At 47.2% G+C, this 16,524-nt stretch overlaps 1 protein-coding gene and 1 non-coding gene across 5 annotated transcripts in view; both read right to left on the bottom strand.

The window, feature by feature from the left end:
• The window catches only part of LOC132597841 (uncharacterized), a 76,121-nt gene that overhangs the window by 55,627 nt on the left and 3,970 nt on the right, over positions 1–16,524 (bottom strand). The window lies entirely within an intron of this gene.
• On the bottom strand, positions 14,603–14,675 carry TRNAR-CCU (transfer RNA arginine (anticodon CCU)). The gene has a single exon. It is a non-coding gene; the product is annotated as a tRNA-Arg (tRNA).

Genomic DNA, 16,524 nt, shown 5'->3' with positions numbered 1-16,524 from the left:
TTCCTGAATCTATAAGATTTCAGACAGAAAGAGGAATCATCCGAGGACTAAAACCCTCACTAAGAGCTTAACACCTACACCAGAGAAAACCACAGTTCAAAAAGACACACGCACCCCAATGCTCACTGCAGCACTACTGACAATAGCCAGGTCATGGAAGCAACCCAAGTGTCCACCAACAGACGAGTGGATAAAGAAGATGTGGTCCATATATACAATGGAATATTACTCAGCCATAAAAAGGAAGGAAATTGGGTCATTTGTAGAGACGTGGATGGACCTAGAGACCATCATACAGAGTGAAGTAAGTCAAAAAGAGGAAAACAAATATCGTATATTAACGCATGTATGTGGAATCTAGAAAAATGGTACAGATGAACCAGTCTGCAAGGCAGAAATAGAGACACAGATGTAGAGAACAAACGTATGGACACCAAGGGGGGAAAGTGGCTGGGTGGGTGGGATGAACTGGGAGACTGGGATTGACAGGTATGCACTAATATGTATAAAATAGATAACTGATAAGAACCTACTGTATAAAGAATAAATAAATTAAACTAAATTTAAAAAAAAAAAGAGCTTAACGCCTACAATATTTGGTCTCCACTGTTCTGCCCACAAGGTCAAAGTCTCCTTGGCCAGTTGGTCAGTGATGGTCTGATGTCGCAACACCCAAGAAGACGGGGCAAGTCCAATGCAGGTCAGTTCCAAGGAGACGTTGAAAGTATGAGACAAAATGATGGATTTCAAGTCAGTTGAAGGGATGTGGGAGTTCTAAGCACATCATAAGCAAATCCACACACCTCACAGGAGCTCTATCCACATAAGCAAATCCACACACCTCACAAATGAGGACATTGTGGAGCCCAACCAATTAACAACCAGAAAGAAGAAACTATAAAAGATGGCAATAAAATACGCCTGTGAAAGAGAATGATTTAAACACAAAGTTTTAAAAGAATCTCTTGTGAAAGTTGAAGCTGCTCTTCATTCTTTTTGTTTTGTGTGCTCAACAGTGATTCTCAATTTACATTCACAGTATGGAGGTTCCTTAAAAAACTAAAAATAGAACTACCCTACGACCCAGCAATCCCACCACTGGGCATATACCCTGAGAAAACCATAATTCAAAAAGGGTCATGTACCACATGTTCATTGCAGCTCTGTTTACAATAGCCAGGACATGGAAGCAACCCAAGTGTCCACTGACAGATGAAAGGATAAAGAAGATGTGGCACATATATACAATGGAGTATTACTCAGCCAGAAAAAGGAATGAAATTGAGTTATTTGTAGTGAGGTGAATGGACCTAGAGTCTGTCATACAGAGTGAAGTAAGTCAGAAAGAGAAAAAATATATACCCTATGCTAACACATATATATGGAATCTAAAAAAAAAATGGTTCTGAAGAAACTAGGGGCAGGACAGGAATAAAGACACAGACGTAGAGAATGGACTTGAGGACACGGGAAAGGCAAAGGGTATGCTGACATAGTGAGAGAGTGGCATGGACATATACACACTACCAAACGTAAAACAGATAGCTAGTGGGAAGCAGCCGCACAGCACAGGGAGATCAGCTCAGTGCTTTGTGACCACCTAGAGGGATGGGATAGGGAGGGTGGGAGGGAGATGCAAGAGGGAGGGGATATGGGGATATATGTATATGTATAGCTGATTCACTTCGCTATACAGCAGAAACTAACACACCATTGTAAAGCAAATATACTCCAATAAATGTGTTAAAAAAAAAGTGATTCTCTTTTGACAGTGTTATGAAATCCAACTGTGAGGTAGCCAGTGTTACATCATGCTACTATGTAACTTTGTCAGGAAGATTACGACATAATCAACACTTGACTCATTTGTTAAAACTAGCCTATAATTAAAATTAGAACATGTTTTATTAACTAGAAGAGAAGAATAAGTATTTTCATATTATTAGTTTCATATTTTTTTCTAGACAGACTGCCAATCAACTCTTTATTTTTACTAATTACCATACAATTTTGGTTTGTGTCTTAACTGAATACATCCTAAGTGGCCCGTTCCCAGGCTGCCTGACCTTGACGATAAGGACCGTCTTCCCATGGCTACAACATGGTCCCCTTTTCAATATTCCTCTCCTACTAGAGCTGTATCCACGCGGCTAAACCGCCATGTGGTAAGAATGCCCAGGTAAGTGCATCGGCAAACTCAGCCCGGCCAGCCAATGTAGTAAAGGTGGTAAAGGCTCTGGACACTGGTTGACACAGGGAATAAGGAATGTGCAGCCTGCAAAGTCATCACACACCTGTTGGTGAGAGATCCAAGCTCTCCTCCAGCACAGGTTGGTCCCAGTTGCTCCAGATGTCCCCCCTGACCTCACGCTCAGAAGTCTGCTTCCACCTCACTTTCCATCACCCTTGGTGCTGGGTCTTCCCTCTGGATTCATACCTAAGAAGTCTGACCCTTTGTCCAACGACAGCCTTCAGACACTCAAAGGCACCTTTCACATCCTCTACACACCTTCTCAATGCATATCGTTCAACTATTTCTCCCGCACGTTTTCCAGAACCGTCTCCATCCTGGTTTCTCCATTGAGGGACCGTCTAGCTTATCAATGTTCCTCCTAAGATGTGGTCACCAGAACTGCTACAATTCTTTAGACGTGTTCTGAACTGCCTCAGTCTTACAAAATGAATAAGAGAGAATAGACTTTAAAAAAATATTTTGGGGAGAATTTAAGTCTCATTGAAACTCACATTGAGGTCACAGACTGTTAAAATAAAATCTCTTGCAAAATAATTTTTCAATAGATTTTTCCTCTTAACTTTTTAACCTTTTTGGTACAGAGTTAAACTTTTTTGGACCCAACTTCAGAATATAGTATGGTCTCCTGTTCTGTTTAGTCACTGTTACAGACTGCTGAGATGCTGAACAGTTTCCCTCTATTTCTAATAGGAAATTTGAGGAATAGAGAAAAGTAGAAACAAGGAGATGAAAATGACCCGCAATATCCCATTAGTAATAACTCCCGCGATACTGCAGGATCGTTCTCTTAATTTCTCTCTTTTTCTCTCTGAGGCGAAAGCACACAAAACATATAACAGATGTGTTAAACGATATATTATTTACTTGATAATATACAGTGCATATGTTCCCACATCATTAAATACTCTTGTTTAAATGAACACAGTTTTTAGAGACATATCACAACTTACTTAACAAAGTCCTTATCGTTGGACATTTAGAGTTCTCTACCTGTCACATAGCACTAACTAATCTGCAACGAACACCCTGTTCATGAATTATTCTGTGAACCTCCGACTATTTTCTTAAACTGCTAAAAGTGGAATTAGTGCATGAAGACATGGCAACCTTAAAAGCTCTTGCAATCTTGTTGAGACTGGATTAATATGCAACATGTTAATTCTGTATCATTTACATATTTGATAAATATTCTGCAACTTATGCTAAGTGTTTCAACGACATGGGCTTGTGGCAGATGAGTATATCTGATTTTATAGTTTTATCTGCATATTTTCTCTTTTATCCTCTCATTTCAGCAACTATAGAACACAAGGGCGACATGCTGTTAGCCTGTGTGTAGTGTTTTACGGAACTCGTCTGTTTAGATCCTTCCAGCACCCTGGCTGGTCGCTATGATTATCCCCATTTTTTTAATGAACAACTGAGCTCCAGAGTCTTAACTGGCTCAAGGTCACGGTCAGTGATGGGGGAGACAGCCTTCAAACCGAGGCTAGTCCTACTCTCAACGCTTGGCTTATTTCAAGTCCTCATAAATGCATACATTTAAACCCTGAGAGGTGAACTGTTTCTGGCGAGTTCATCAGGACTTCTGGGTCGCCGGTTGTGTGTATCTCACGCTCCTTCCGGTGCTGTTCCTGTTGTCCTATTTCTACCTCTGCAGATCCACAGCTGTCAGAGCATGGGATGCACTCCGACCTGCCCCAGGCAAGGGCCCCAGGGGCGCCCGCTCCCACTGCGCTGCGTGGTCCACACGGGGCTGGAAGGTCTCCTCCAAGCTCCATCCTCTGTGCCTGTGAACCCTGTGCCGTCACACTTCCTCCTGGAAGAGGGGCCCCTCCACGAACAGAGCTCATCCCAACGGAATACAGCTGAGGGACCCGGGAGGGCTGACCCGCTGTTTCTCCTTGGTTTCATTTGTTTGGAAGTCCAATGACTTTTATACCTCCTATGTTTCCTTAAAATCCTCTCACTGCAGTCTTCATTTAGTCCATTCTGTTCATCCTTTTCACTAATAGAGCACAGAGGGTCTGGAATGGACACGGGGATGGACACAGCAGCACCTGCCACCTCGGGCCTCAGGAGGGTCGGCTCTCGGGGCCATTCCTTCGCCAGAGAAGCCGGCCGAGAGTCTGTTTGTTAACGATTTCTGCATAAGCTGTGCCTGATGTGCTGAGTGGTGCCATTTCACTGTGTCCACCTTGAGCCCCCGGGGCTTTTCTGCTCCCTCCAGGGTAAGTTGGGGAACGGCTGCAGCTCTGGCCGCTGCCACGACCCCTGATCCGGAGCCCCAGCCGACGCCGAGGGAGCTGGGGGAAAGCAGAAGAGTTGTCTTCACGTACTTTTAGGACACCTTCCTGTTCTTTTTTGTGTGGTAGACATACAAGGAGAGAGAACTGGATAACATCCAGGAGGAAGCATCCTAACAGAGTTATCTCGGGCGTGAGCTCACCAAACCAGACCTTCAAGAAGGGAAGCATCCCTCAGGGGTGCCATGAGGACAGCCTTGAACCAGGCAGGATGGGGGGCTCCATGGGAACTCAGTTTTGCCAAGAAAGGCCTGATGTGAAGGGATAAAACAGCTCCAGGAGAATACGCCGGATGGCTCTGGAACCTTGCGCTAACCTACAATGTAACCTGAATTACAGTTCAGGACTTCAGTCTGTTCAGAACTCATTTCCAAAATACGCAGCTGGCATCCTTTCCTTATTTCAGGCGTTTCCTTCCTTCCCTCCTTCTGGCTCCTGCGTTGCTTCTCACGGAGCCTCTCCCCTCCCTCCCCCTCCTCTCAAGTCTGAAGTCTGCAGGGCATGGGGGCCCGGGGGTCATGGTCGAGGCCGACGAATCCAGCCCTTCTCCACCCTGCCCTTCAGGGACCATGGGCTTTACCACGACATCGACAATAGTAGAGCCACGTTAAAGCTGCCGCAAGCTGAGGCTCTCGGCTCTAAAGCACGGGATAAAACTGACACACTTCCATTTCTGGGAGGCTTTCCATTAATCACTATTAACAGGTAAAGACTGTCAAAACAGATGAGCGATGTGCGCCACTGAGAACAACTCGTCAGTGGGAGCTTTGACATTTTAATCTTCATCGTTTCAATTGCTGGAGAAACGAGGCCAAGATAACCTAGAAATTGTAGGCACACGCACAGCATAGGTGGCAGCTCACCCGATGTGTGTGACCTGTGCACACGCGTGTGTGGGATTAACCAGCGTGCTTCCAAAAGGATCCTCGGGTCTGGACTGGAGGAGGTGCTATACGCAGAGCAGGGCTCCTCGTCCCTGGGCTTGTCCACGGCCCCAAAAGACGTGTATTTGCTATACTTTCCACAGGAGCACAAACTCTTGAAGCTGTGAGCTGTTAGCACACAACGTTTTAAAAGTCTGAGCCCTTTTAGGGCTCAGAGAGGATGAGGTGGACGGACTCACAGTGCAAGCAGAAAGTGCTGAGTTTGTGAAAGCATCATTGGATTTCTTCGTACAAACTGGTTCTGTCTAGTGGGCGCAGATCCCATGGTTTATGTGTCCTTTGAAATGTGGTACCGTCCTGTTGAAGGAAACACCTGCATTGATCGTTTTCCCCTTTTTAATGTCGGTATTGCCTTCGGCCTAAAAATGACAGGTTTAAAGACTGTCATTAGCCTAAGTTGCAAACAGATTATATGTTGATATACTAAATGTTTTACCTTTAATTTTTGTTTCAGCATCTTTCTCTAAATGGGTATCAAACCACATTGAACCTATTTATTAAGGCTTCCCTCTGAGAGACGCCCTGGTGAGCGAGAGAAAACCTCTCTCCTTATCAGAGGCCAAGGGAGGCTCGTCCCGGTTGGAGGTGGAATGGGAGCCACGGCGCTGGGTTTGGGGCCAGGCAGCCCTGCCGGCGGTACCCCTCGCCCCCCAAACACATCCTGCGTCGCCCCACCCTGCTCACTTTCTCCTGCGGCTCCAGAAACGTGACTTCCTCCTTCCTGCCTAAAATCCTATCATTCTTAAAAAACCCTGCTGCTATGGGCTGAATAGTGTCCCCTTCCCCTAAATTCACATGCTGAAGCCCTAACCCCTGTTGTCTTAGAATGCGGCTGTATTTGGAGATAGAACCTTTACCGAGTTGATTAAGGTTAAATGAGGTCATGAGGGTGCGTCCCAATCCAACAGAACTAGTGCCCTTATAAGGAGAGGGTCGGCCACGTGAGGACACGGGGAAAGTGGCCGAGGAGAAGCCAGCCCTGCCCACATCTGGACCTCAGATTCCAGCCTCCAGGACTGGGAGACAATAACCCTCCTTGCTGAAGCCACCCGGTCTGTAGGTGCCGGTGGATCTAAGAAACAAATCCACTGGCTAAATGGCACTGCCCAGTGGTACCATCCCGGAGACAGGCCTGTCCAAGACACAGCGATGTCCCAGAGAGCATCTCCTAAGCACTATGGGGACCGCTGTCAGCCCCCTGCCTACCAGACCACTTTGAGGGCTGAAACTTACCTTTCCTAAGCCCAGCACCCTGCATGTTACAAGCGCTTGACTCCCAGGGGAGGCGGGGTGAAGAGGCCCAGCTCCACCTTCCACTTGAAGGCCAGCACCACCCCCCGCCTGGACCTGCTGTGGGTCCAGGACCTGCTGGGTCCCCCGGCCGCCCCTACACTGGTCCCCTGGCTCAGGCCTCATCTCGACGCGCAGCTGGCGAGCTGTGAGGTGTGAACAGAAAGGAGGAAGCGCTGGGTCTGAGTTCCCTCTGCGTCTGCACGGCCGCAGCCGGCCGGGGGCACATGTCTCTCTGCTGCCAAGCGGCTTAAATGCTGGGGGACTGGGGGCTGTGGGGGAGAGGCCAGGCCAGACTCCCTCCAGCTCACTGACCTGGTGAAGGACGCTGGGCCAGAGCAAGGGAAGCGTCAGACACCAAGGCAACCACATCCCACAGATGCTATTCAAAACACAGAGGTGATTACAGAGTATCGAGTAGAGTTCCCTGTGCCACACAGTAGGTCCTTGTTGATGATCTATTTTATGTACAGGAGTGTGTGTATGTTAATCCCCATCTCCTGATTTATCCCTCTCCCCCTCCTTTCCCATCTGGCAACCCTACGTTTGCTTTTGAAGTCTGTGAGTCTGTTTCTGTTTTGAAAATAATGTATGTATCACTTTGCTGTGCACCTGAAACGAACACGACATTGTAAATCAACTATACTCCAATATAAAATAAATAGATAAATAAACAAAACACAGAGGTGAAGCGTTTGACCAGTTTTAACCGCAGGGAAAGGACAGTTCAGCCAATCACAGCGTGACTTAATCTTAATTTAGGGCCCATTAGAAATGGAATCACCACGGCAGTGCGTAAGTCAACGACTGTCCATTGATTAACCAAGTCTCAGGGAGTAATTATCCACCTCCCGAGGGTGGAGGCTTAGCGGAGTGTAACTTGCTGATTCATCACCCGTGAGCTCTTCTCTTTTTCTTGCCTTCTGTGGAGTGAGAGGGTCCCACTGAGGATAAAATCTACGAATGTAAAAGCAACTGTTCTGGAGCCAGACATGCAGACACGCCATTTTCCTGATCACTGATGCATTTGCCTGTAATGGTAATAGTGACGTGTTCAGCTGTGCCGTGTTTGTTGCCCCTTTGGAAGCCAGCTATCAGGAAGGTGTGTCAGGGCCGCCGGTCAGGAACACGGGGGTTCTGAGTGACTCCACCATCAGGCTAGTTCCGAGGCAGGACGGTGCAGGGCGAGAACGTTTTCTCCTGTAGCCTCACTTTTTCTCCTCTCTCTCTCTCTGTCTCTCTCACACACATACACACACACACACGCACGTGCACGCTCCTGCACACACACACACACACACACACACACACACACACACACACATTTCCTTTCCACTGGATAAGAAGTAGAGAAGTAGGCTAATCTTCTCACAGGCGAAAGCTCGCTCTCAAAGTCTAAAGCAAAGTTATCAGTGGAAAAATTTGCTTTCAGGTGTCTTCTGGGTTGTGGGCAACAAGACACTCCCCCAACACGCCCCCTGACCTCCGGCCTTTGCTCCCTGGCAGACACCTCAGTAACGGTGCTTCCACTTCCACCCCTGGTGTCATTGTTTTCTGTCCGCTGAGTGGTGACTGTCGGCTCAGAGCCATGGAAGCGTCGAAGCCTTTCCTGGGGGAGGTCAACCTATGAAGCCAAATAGCGGTGCCCAGGAGGGTGTGAAGCAGATGCAAGGCGCCTGGGCACCTGGGTAGCTCAGTGGCGGGAGGCTCCCAAGGCTTCTAGAAGATGAGGGGGAGACTCTCCAGCCAGCACAAGCGCTGGGGCAACTTTCTAGCCGCTGATTTCCACTGGCAAGCGTGCAGGTCTGCATGGAAAGTCATTAATTATCTCCCACTTAATCATCTATTTTAAGAGTTTCTGTGGGTTGGATAATTAAAGATACAGGATTTTATAGGGATTACTGGAGGACATAAAATCCCCAGCCATGTGCCCAGGCTGACAGCATTTGTCTCAAGGCTTTTCGAATCTGTCTCTAATCGTGACAGAGCATCCCAGGCTTCCTCTGAGGCTGGCCTCCGACCTCCCTAGTCTCTTGCTGCCTTCAGAACCGCTCCTGGGCTCACAGAGGTTCTCAGGAAAAGCCCTCGAGTGTCTCTGCTCTCATGTGAGGGTTCGAATGCAAGCACAGGGTATAGGCAACTCCTCCGTCGCCAAGACCAGATGAAGACCGCTGAACAGCAGGAAAGCCTGGCGGGGTTCTGTTCTCCTCTGAAGGGGGAGCGGCAGGCGGATCCTGGTGGAGCAGCAACTTTCAAACATGGTCTTTGGTGGCCCCAGCCCCCCGTTCATGCCCTCGTGGAATCTCTTGCCCTTGAGTGCGGGCTGCACCTAGCGACTGGCTTTGACTAAATAAAATAAGGCAAAACTAACGGGGTGTCACTTGTGTGATTAGATTACAGAAGACTGCGACTTCCACCCTGGCGGCGTCCTCTCCGTCAGCTGCGAGGCTTCAGTAAAGCAAGTGGCGAAGCCGTCACGACGGCCCGGAGGAGCTGAATCCCACCAGCAACCAGGACGGGGAGCCCGGGAGCGATCGTGCCCAGGGGAGCCTTCAGATGAGACGCGGTCCCACGCAGCTCCTCGACCACAGCCTCGTGAGGCCTTGGATCCGACCAGCTCAGCTGGGCCCGGACTCCTGCCCCACAGGAACTGCGAGACGGCAAGTGCCGCGCTTTCAAGCCACTAATTCTGTGGTAGTTTGTTACACAGCAATAGATGATTAACGCGCTCAAACTGACCAGAGCCTGTGACTGTAATGAATCTTTACACTTTTCAACATGATTATTTTTCAGAGGGAGGAACTTCTCGGTGTAAGTGTGACATGCTCAGCAATAAATACTGAACCCCAGTTTCCACTGTTGACAAAGAGGAGAATGCCTCTATTGAAACCAAGACATTTCTCATCCGTTCATATCTGTTAATCATTTGCTCAATCTTGTTAATCATTTACCCAATTTATGGGTCCCTCAATTTCTCAGAATCCTCTATTTTGCCTGGTACTTGCAAATAGGTTACTTCTTGTCTTATTTATACCACTAGAGGCAAAGAAAGGAGAAGAAGCTCAGCTCAAACCTCTTCTAGCCATCAGGGATTCTGACACAGGCTTAGACCATCGTGTAGAATATGAGGAAAATACTGGTCAGCGAGATGTGCAGCAAAGGTGAGAAGGCAGGTGCAAAGCAGAGAGAGCGGAGTTCAAAGACACCAAAGAGACTCAGTCCCTCCTGAGTCACTGGGGGCTGGGCCTGCTGGAATCTTGGAGGAATGATGCCCTTTTCATAAGCCCAGGGTTCCACGGCCAGGCTCTTCTGGTCTAGCTCGGAAGGGGAGCTGGTGCAGAAGGCGACAACAGTTTGACCTGACAGCTCATTCCCTCATCTACAGATCATGAAATTCAGGCTACAGAAGAACCGCGTCTGAGAACTTCGCTTCAAAATATACAAAAGTAGTGAAAACAACAGGCTTCTGCTTACTCATTTTCAGGTGTTCCTATATTACTGGAACTCCAATAATGTAAATACAGTTGTCTAAACAGAGCAATCCTTAGAGGCCTGCCGACAGCAGAAATATGTCCCACAGAACCTAAATTGTGCAAGGCAACCCCCCCCAAAGGAAAAGCACCCGATTTCACAATACAACCGGCTTTTAAAATATAGTTTGTTCTCTTTCTTGTATTTTTTGCTTTATCTTTTTTTAAAAAAGCATGATCAATATCTTCTCTGTCTTCAACTATCCTGCGACGTTCTGGAAAAGAACTGGCAACCGGGAGGTGAGTTATAAATCCTGGCGTCTCCCTGAGGCGTGTCGCAGGCCGCTGCTCTTTGGACCGTCGAGCACAGGTCTGCTGTTTCTGCACGATTACGAGACAGTCCTTGGATCCTCCTTGTGTTTTCTGAAATCCCGTAAGTATATGTAAACCTGCACGGAAGACCCTCCAACGGACCCTCGTTGACGCTCCATCTGCGCGCTCACGTGGCTGCGTCCATCCTCTCGCGGAGCTTGGCTCGCGCTGGCACGTGTTGCTGAGAACTCAAGTTCAAGCTTTCCTGCGCTGTGACTGGGATTGCCTTGTGAAGCACGACGCTCTGCTCGTGCGTGGCCACAGAGAGAAACCAGGGAAGAATCAGGAGACGAGAGCTAACTCAAGGATTCGACTGAGGCAGAGAAGAAATGCAAGAGCAGACAGGGTCACAGGGTCAGCTCGGTGTCCAGGAGAGTCCACTGCAACCCCGAAAAATGGCTTTACTGGGCTACAGAGGAAGCAGGGTAGGAGGGGTCCCAGGCAGGCTGGAGGGGTCCAGTGAGGAGGACAACAGATGTTGACTTCCGGGTTTTTCAGGACTGACAAAAAAATAAGAATAAGACAGAAGCCAATTCTGCTTTGAGGGGATTCGACAAACCAGATGAACCTGACCTTCGGTTCCAAGGCCTCTTGAGGAGCTTGGAGGATGAGGGACAAGCTGAGGCAGGGGATTTAGGAGGAACTACTCCCACAAACGTTTACTGTCCTTTTACCAAACGACTTCAGATGAATTAGGAAAAGCACCTCCTGTAAGACTCGACATTTTCCATCTCGTGCAGGAGGGGGCGAACATATCTCCCATGAGTTTTCAAAACCATAAGCCATCCTCAGACATTCTCAGGTTTGCATTTCAAATTCACAGGACCAAGACGGTCCATGAAATTTCAAGCCAAGGTTCTGGCTGACTGTGACCTGGACTCCGTAACACAGCCAGGCGTCGGAAGAAGCCACTGAGAGACCAACCTTGACACCAGGCCTCAGAAAATGCCCACAGATGAAATCCCAATATATGTGAGCTCACACTCAAAAATGCACAAGGAGGGAGTCGCCATGAACAAGACACCACAGAAGGGGCTCACACAGAGCGTCACCTCTGCACAGACTCCGCTGACTGGGATTTCCAGACACATGACTGCTCCGTTTGGTACGGAAGGATGTTGGGTGAGCCCAGTGGTAGTATGAGGAGTGTTAAGGAGTGTTCCATATATACCTGGAAAGTACAGCTGACAAGCACTGTGGACTGAGTGCACGTGGGATGAGAAAGACTGAACTCAGAGGTGATGGTAAGGGTTTGGGCCGAGCATCTGGAAGGATGGACTTGCCATTTCTGAGTGGGGAGACAGCAGAAAGGAGGCGACTCAGGAGTGAGGGGCGGTCAGGCCTCTGGGCCGCCGTGTCTGCACGACGTGCCTGCCGGACACACAAGTGGTGATGTGGGGAACACAGACCACAGGGGACACTTGGGGTCGGCATATGGGTTTCAGACATGGTTTTTATCATCTTCAGCATGTAGTACTAAAGCCATGGGACCAAGTGAGGTCACTAAGAGGGCAAATGTGCATGCAGGAGAGATGGACCAGAGTGGTTCTGGGAAAAGGCAACTTTCAGGCACCGAAAGATGAACAGAAACTATCAAGGGAATCTGAGGACTCGGCAGTTTGGAGACGGTTGTTGCCATAAGGAAGAGCAGTGTCCCTGGAATGGGGGAAGGGCAGAAGGCGGATTAGAGTGGATTTAAAAGAAAGTGGGAGAAAAGGAAGATTAGGACAAGGCGAGGAAAGTGCTTTGCAGAGTTCTGCTATAGGTGAGAGCAGAGCGGCAGCCGCTGAAGGCTATGTGGGGTAAAGGGATTTTCTTGTTAGGATGCAAGAGGGGAGAGCATATATGGCTGCATATGCTGATGGCAAAGATCCTACGAGGGATGAAAAACGCTGATGGAGAACAGAGATGGGGCAGCGGCTCTGTGGCTGAGCAGGGGAGAAGGGCTTTCGCGTACAAGCAGGGGGTTGACCTTGGGTAGGAGGCAGGACGTGTGATCCCAGATCTCAGGGAGAAGGTGGTTATATGCGTACAGATCCCCTTAGGCTGGGCTGCAGTGTTGGGAGCGGAGAGGAGGGTTCGAGATAAAAGAAGAAAAGGCCAAGGAGTCGTCCAGGGCAGCGGGAGGGTGGAGCGATCAGGAAAACACGGTAGGGTTGTGGGACGGCCCTTGAAGTTCATGGTCATGACCCCAGGCATGCGTCAGGAGCTGGAGGTGCCAGAGGCACAAAGCAGAGAACAGAACCGGCCCAGACAGGAAGCCCGGTGGGGAGCAGCTCAACGGGGATGGACGGTCATGAGATCACATAAGGGAACAGGGAGAGCAGAGCCACGTGGGAGGTTGCACGGAGCTGAAAAGATCTGAGACTTGAAAGAAGGACAAGGGAGCCCTCTTGACAACACGCACACTGGTCCCCACGAAGAGAAGTCAAGTAACAGAACATAAAAATATTTCCAGATGTAACTTAACTTCCCAGGAACAAAGCAAATTGGGACCCTACATCTGAAATGTCGCACAAAAGCTAGGCAAGCAATGACGTATCGCAAAAGGTTAACAAAGAGAAGATGTGATAAATGCCCAAAGCACGACCTAAACTAGGCACCCCAGTATTACCACACACCCGTGGGTTAAGCAAAACAAATACGATAAACTCCTGTATTTAAAGGAAAAGCTGACACCACGGAAGCACACCTGCAACAGTGATTCGGAAATCTTGAAAGTAAAAGGATGGGCAAAAAATACCAGGCAGATCCAGTTCACGTTAAAAAAGAAAAAAAAGAGAAAACCTGCAAAAATCACCAGGACTATTCTGCAGAAGAGGAAGGGGTGAGAACTCATCTTTTTAGATGCTATAACCCCTGTACAGCTGCAGCTATTCAAACTGTATTATACTGGAACATCAATAGATAAACAGGTCAATGTAACGGAATAGAAAGTCCACTAGCAGGACCAAATATATAAAGAATTTAATGAAGAGCAAAGGTAGAATTTCTCCAGTGTTGCGGCGACTGGGTTGCCATCTGGGAAAAAAAGAAAGTTAGAGAGCGCTTCTCACTCCTCACACAAATATAAGTTCCAAAATATAAAAAGTGTTACAAGTAAAACCCAAACTATAAAAATATTATAAGGAAACACGGGGTGAATGTTTTCAATCTCAGAGTATGGAAGGCCTTTCTAACTGTGACACAGAATTCAGAAACCATAGAAAGTGGGAAATCCTACTCAACAAATATAAAAACAATGATCTTTGGAAGGAAAACTTAAAAATACAGTCAAAAGACAAACTAGGGAAGTAAAAAATATTTGCGGAACATATCATAGAAAAAGAGATAATTTTTGATCTACAAAGTTTTTTCAAAAAGAAAAAGTCAAAGAACACAATAGAAAAAAAACCAACAACACAATAGAAAAAAATGGTCCTTTTTTTAAACATGCAGAAAAAAAAATCCAAAGAGCTCTTATGCATGTTAAAAGAAACCCGGTATCACTCAGGGGAAGGGAAATGTGAATTAAGACTATAATGAAATAATTTTTAAGGCCTGTCAGTTCGGCAAAGAGCAAAGCACCTGATTACATATTAGGTTGGTGGAAGATGGGGAAACAGGCCCGTCTGCGACTGTCACCACAGTCACAGTGTAAATGGATACAGCGTCCAGGGGAGGAAACGTGGTAGTATCTATAAACCTTAAATTCTCTTACACATTTCACCCAGCAATTCCACTTCTAGGAATTTATCCTTCACACGAGAATGGCATATATACAAATCTCCTCAATTCAGCACTGATTTTAACTGCAAAACATTGAGACCAGCATAGGACACAGGTTCAGCAAACGTTACAGCTATGCAGTGAGATACTGTGCCGATGTTTAGGAGAACGACACAGCCTTAGATGCCTTATATGAAACAAAGTTCCATTATAATTGTTAGTCTTTTTTTTTTTTGGCTGCAGTATGCAGGCTCTTAGTTCCCCGACCAGGGATCGAACCCATGCCCCCTGCGTCAGGAGCGCAGAGTCTTAACCACTGGACCACCAAGGAAGTCTCTATAATTGTTAATTAATTGTTAATGCTACCATCTAAGAAAATCTGCAGGACATATTGGTAGAGAAGTATATATAAATTTATATTTATGTACATACTATAGAGAACAGTATAGAGGTTCCTTAAAAAACTAAAAATAGAGCTACCCTATGATCCTGCAATCCCACTCCTGGGCATATATCCAGAGGAAACTCTAGTTCGAAAAGACGCATGCACCCCAGTGTTCACAGCAGCACTATTTACAACAGCCAGGACATGGAAGCAACCTAAATGTCCATCGACAGATGAATGGATGAAGAAGATGTGGTGCATATATACATTGGAATATTACTCAGCCATAAAAAAGAATGAAATAATGCCATCTGCAGCAACATGGATGGAACTAGAGATTATCATACTGAGGGAAGTAAGTCAGAAAAAGAAGTATCATCCGATATCACTTATATGTGAAATCTAAAAACAAAAGATACAAATGAACTTATTTACAAAACAAAAACAGACTCACAGACATAGAAAACAAACTTATGGTTACCAAAGGGGAAAGGGGGTTGGGGGGGAAGGACAAATTAGGAGCTTGGGATTAACAGATGCACACACTACTATATGTAAAATATATAAACAAGGTCCTACGGGGATGGACGGTCATGAGATCACATAAGGGAATGGGGAGAGCAGAGCCACGTGGGAGGTTGCACGGAGCTGAGAAGATCTGAGACTTGAAAGACTTGTACCTAGAGCACAGGGAACTATACTGAACATTTTACAATAACCTGTAAGGAAAAAGAAGCGGAAAAAAAAGAAGTATACGTATATGGGGATAAAAGAGTGTGTGTGCGCGCGCACGCCCGTGTGCCCACGTACGTGGAAGGGTCCAACAACACAGTTCCAGGGAGGGGACCAGGTGATGGGGGTCAGGAGTAGAGGGGAAGTTCTTCTCACTCTCTATTTTTCATAATTTAAAATTCTGTACCTAGGCACATGCTACTTTAAAAACGCTCAAAATACAAATTAAGCTATTTTTGAGCAGTGAGTCCATCAGAATTTCTGGCGGCAGGAGGTTCTGCATCCTGGTTGAGTGTTCAGAGATTCTGGACGAGTGCGGCCTAATCAAATCACTGTGTCACAGAACATAACCAAGCCTGGACTGGGTTCAAGTCAAGCTCGCTTTTAAGTGGGGCTGAGCGGCCCCTCCACTAAGTGATGGTCACATGCATGTCGTAATCAACTGTTGGCCAAAGCAGCTGGGACCCACCTTAGAGGAATAACAAACACCTTCTTCTGTCCTACATTTTCTGTAAATTTAGGACAGATCTCTGAGTGACAGGGCACCTTGAGCAGAGTCCTACCTCCGTAGGGGGGACGGGGGGAGGTTGTATTTTTTATAACTTCTCCCCGTGTGCTATTCTGACATCTGTCTCTCAAGCTAAATGAACTTCCTTTCTATTGAGAGAATGCTTGCTGACGCAACCCCTGGGGCCCCTCACGAAGTCTCTGTGTCTTTGCTTTCCAGGTATCTGCCCTCTTGAGCCAAACCACCGTCCTGTGTGATGGGAAGAGCAGTCACTGTGGCTTCCCTCAGGAAGTCTCTGGACCACTCTTGCTTTTCGCTTAGTCTCAGATGAGGCAGATGAATGCGAAAGTCATGCCCCCAGTAAAGCCCCTATAAGGTTTCTGTGATTGTTTCAAGGTAGCTGTGAACACGAGTGAAAACACGGGTAAACTAAAGCTTTTGGACGGACTGTAAATGTTCCTGGTGGCCAAGGATAAAACTAGAAGCTGGCTCGGCATCATCTGTGTCTTCAGTACGTTGTCACAGGTCGATGGACGGCAGGTGTGGGCTTGAGGG

The sequence above is a fragment of the Globicephala melas genome, chromosome 9, assembly GCF_963455315.2.
Source record: "Globicephala melas chromosome 9, mGloMel1.2, whole genome shotgun sequence".
Lineage (NCBI taxonomy): Eukaryota > Metazoa > Chordata > Mammalia > Artiodactyla > Delphinidae > Globicephala > Globicephala melas.
The sequence above is the reverse complement of the archived record's forward strand: the minus strand, read 5'-3'. Positions and strand labels throughout refer to the sequence as shown.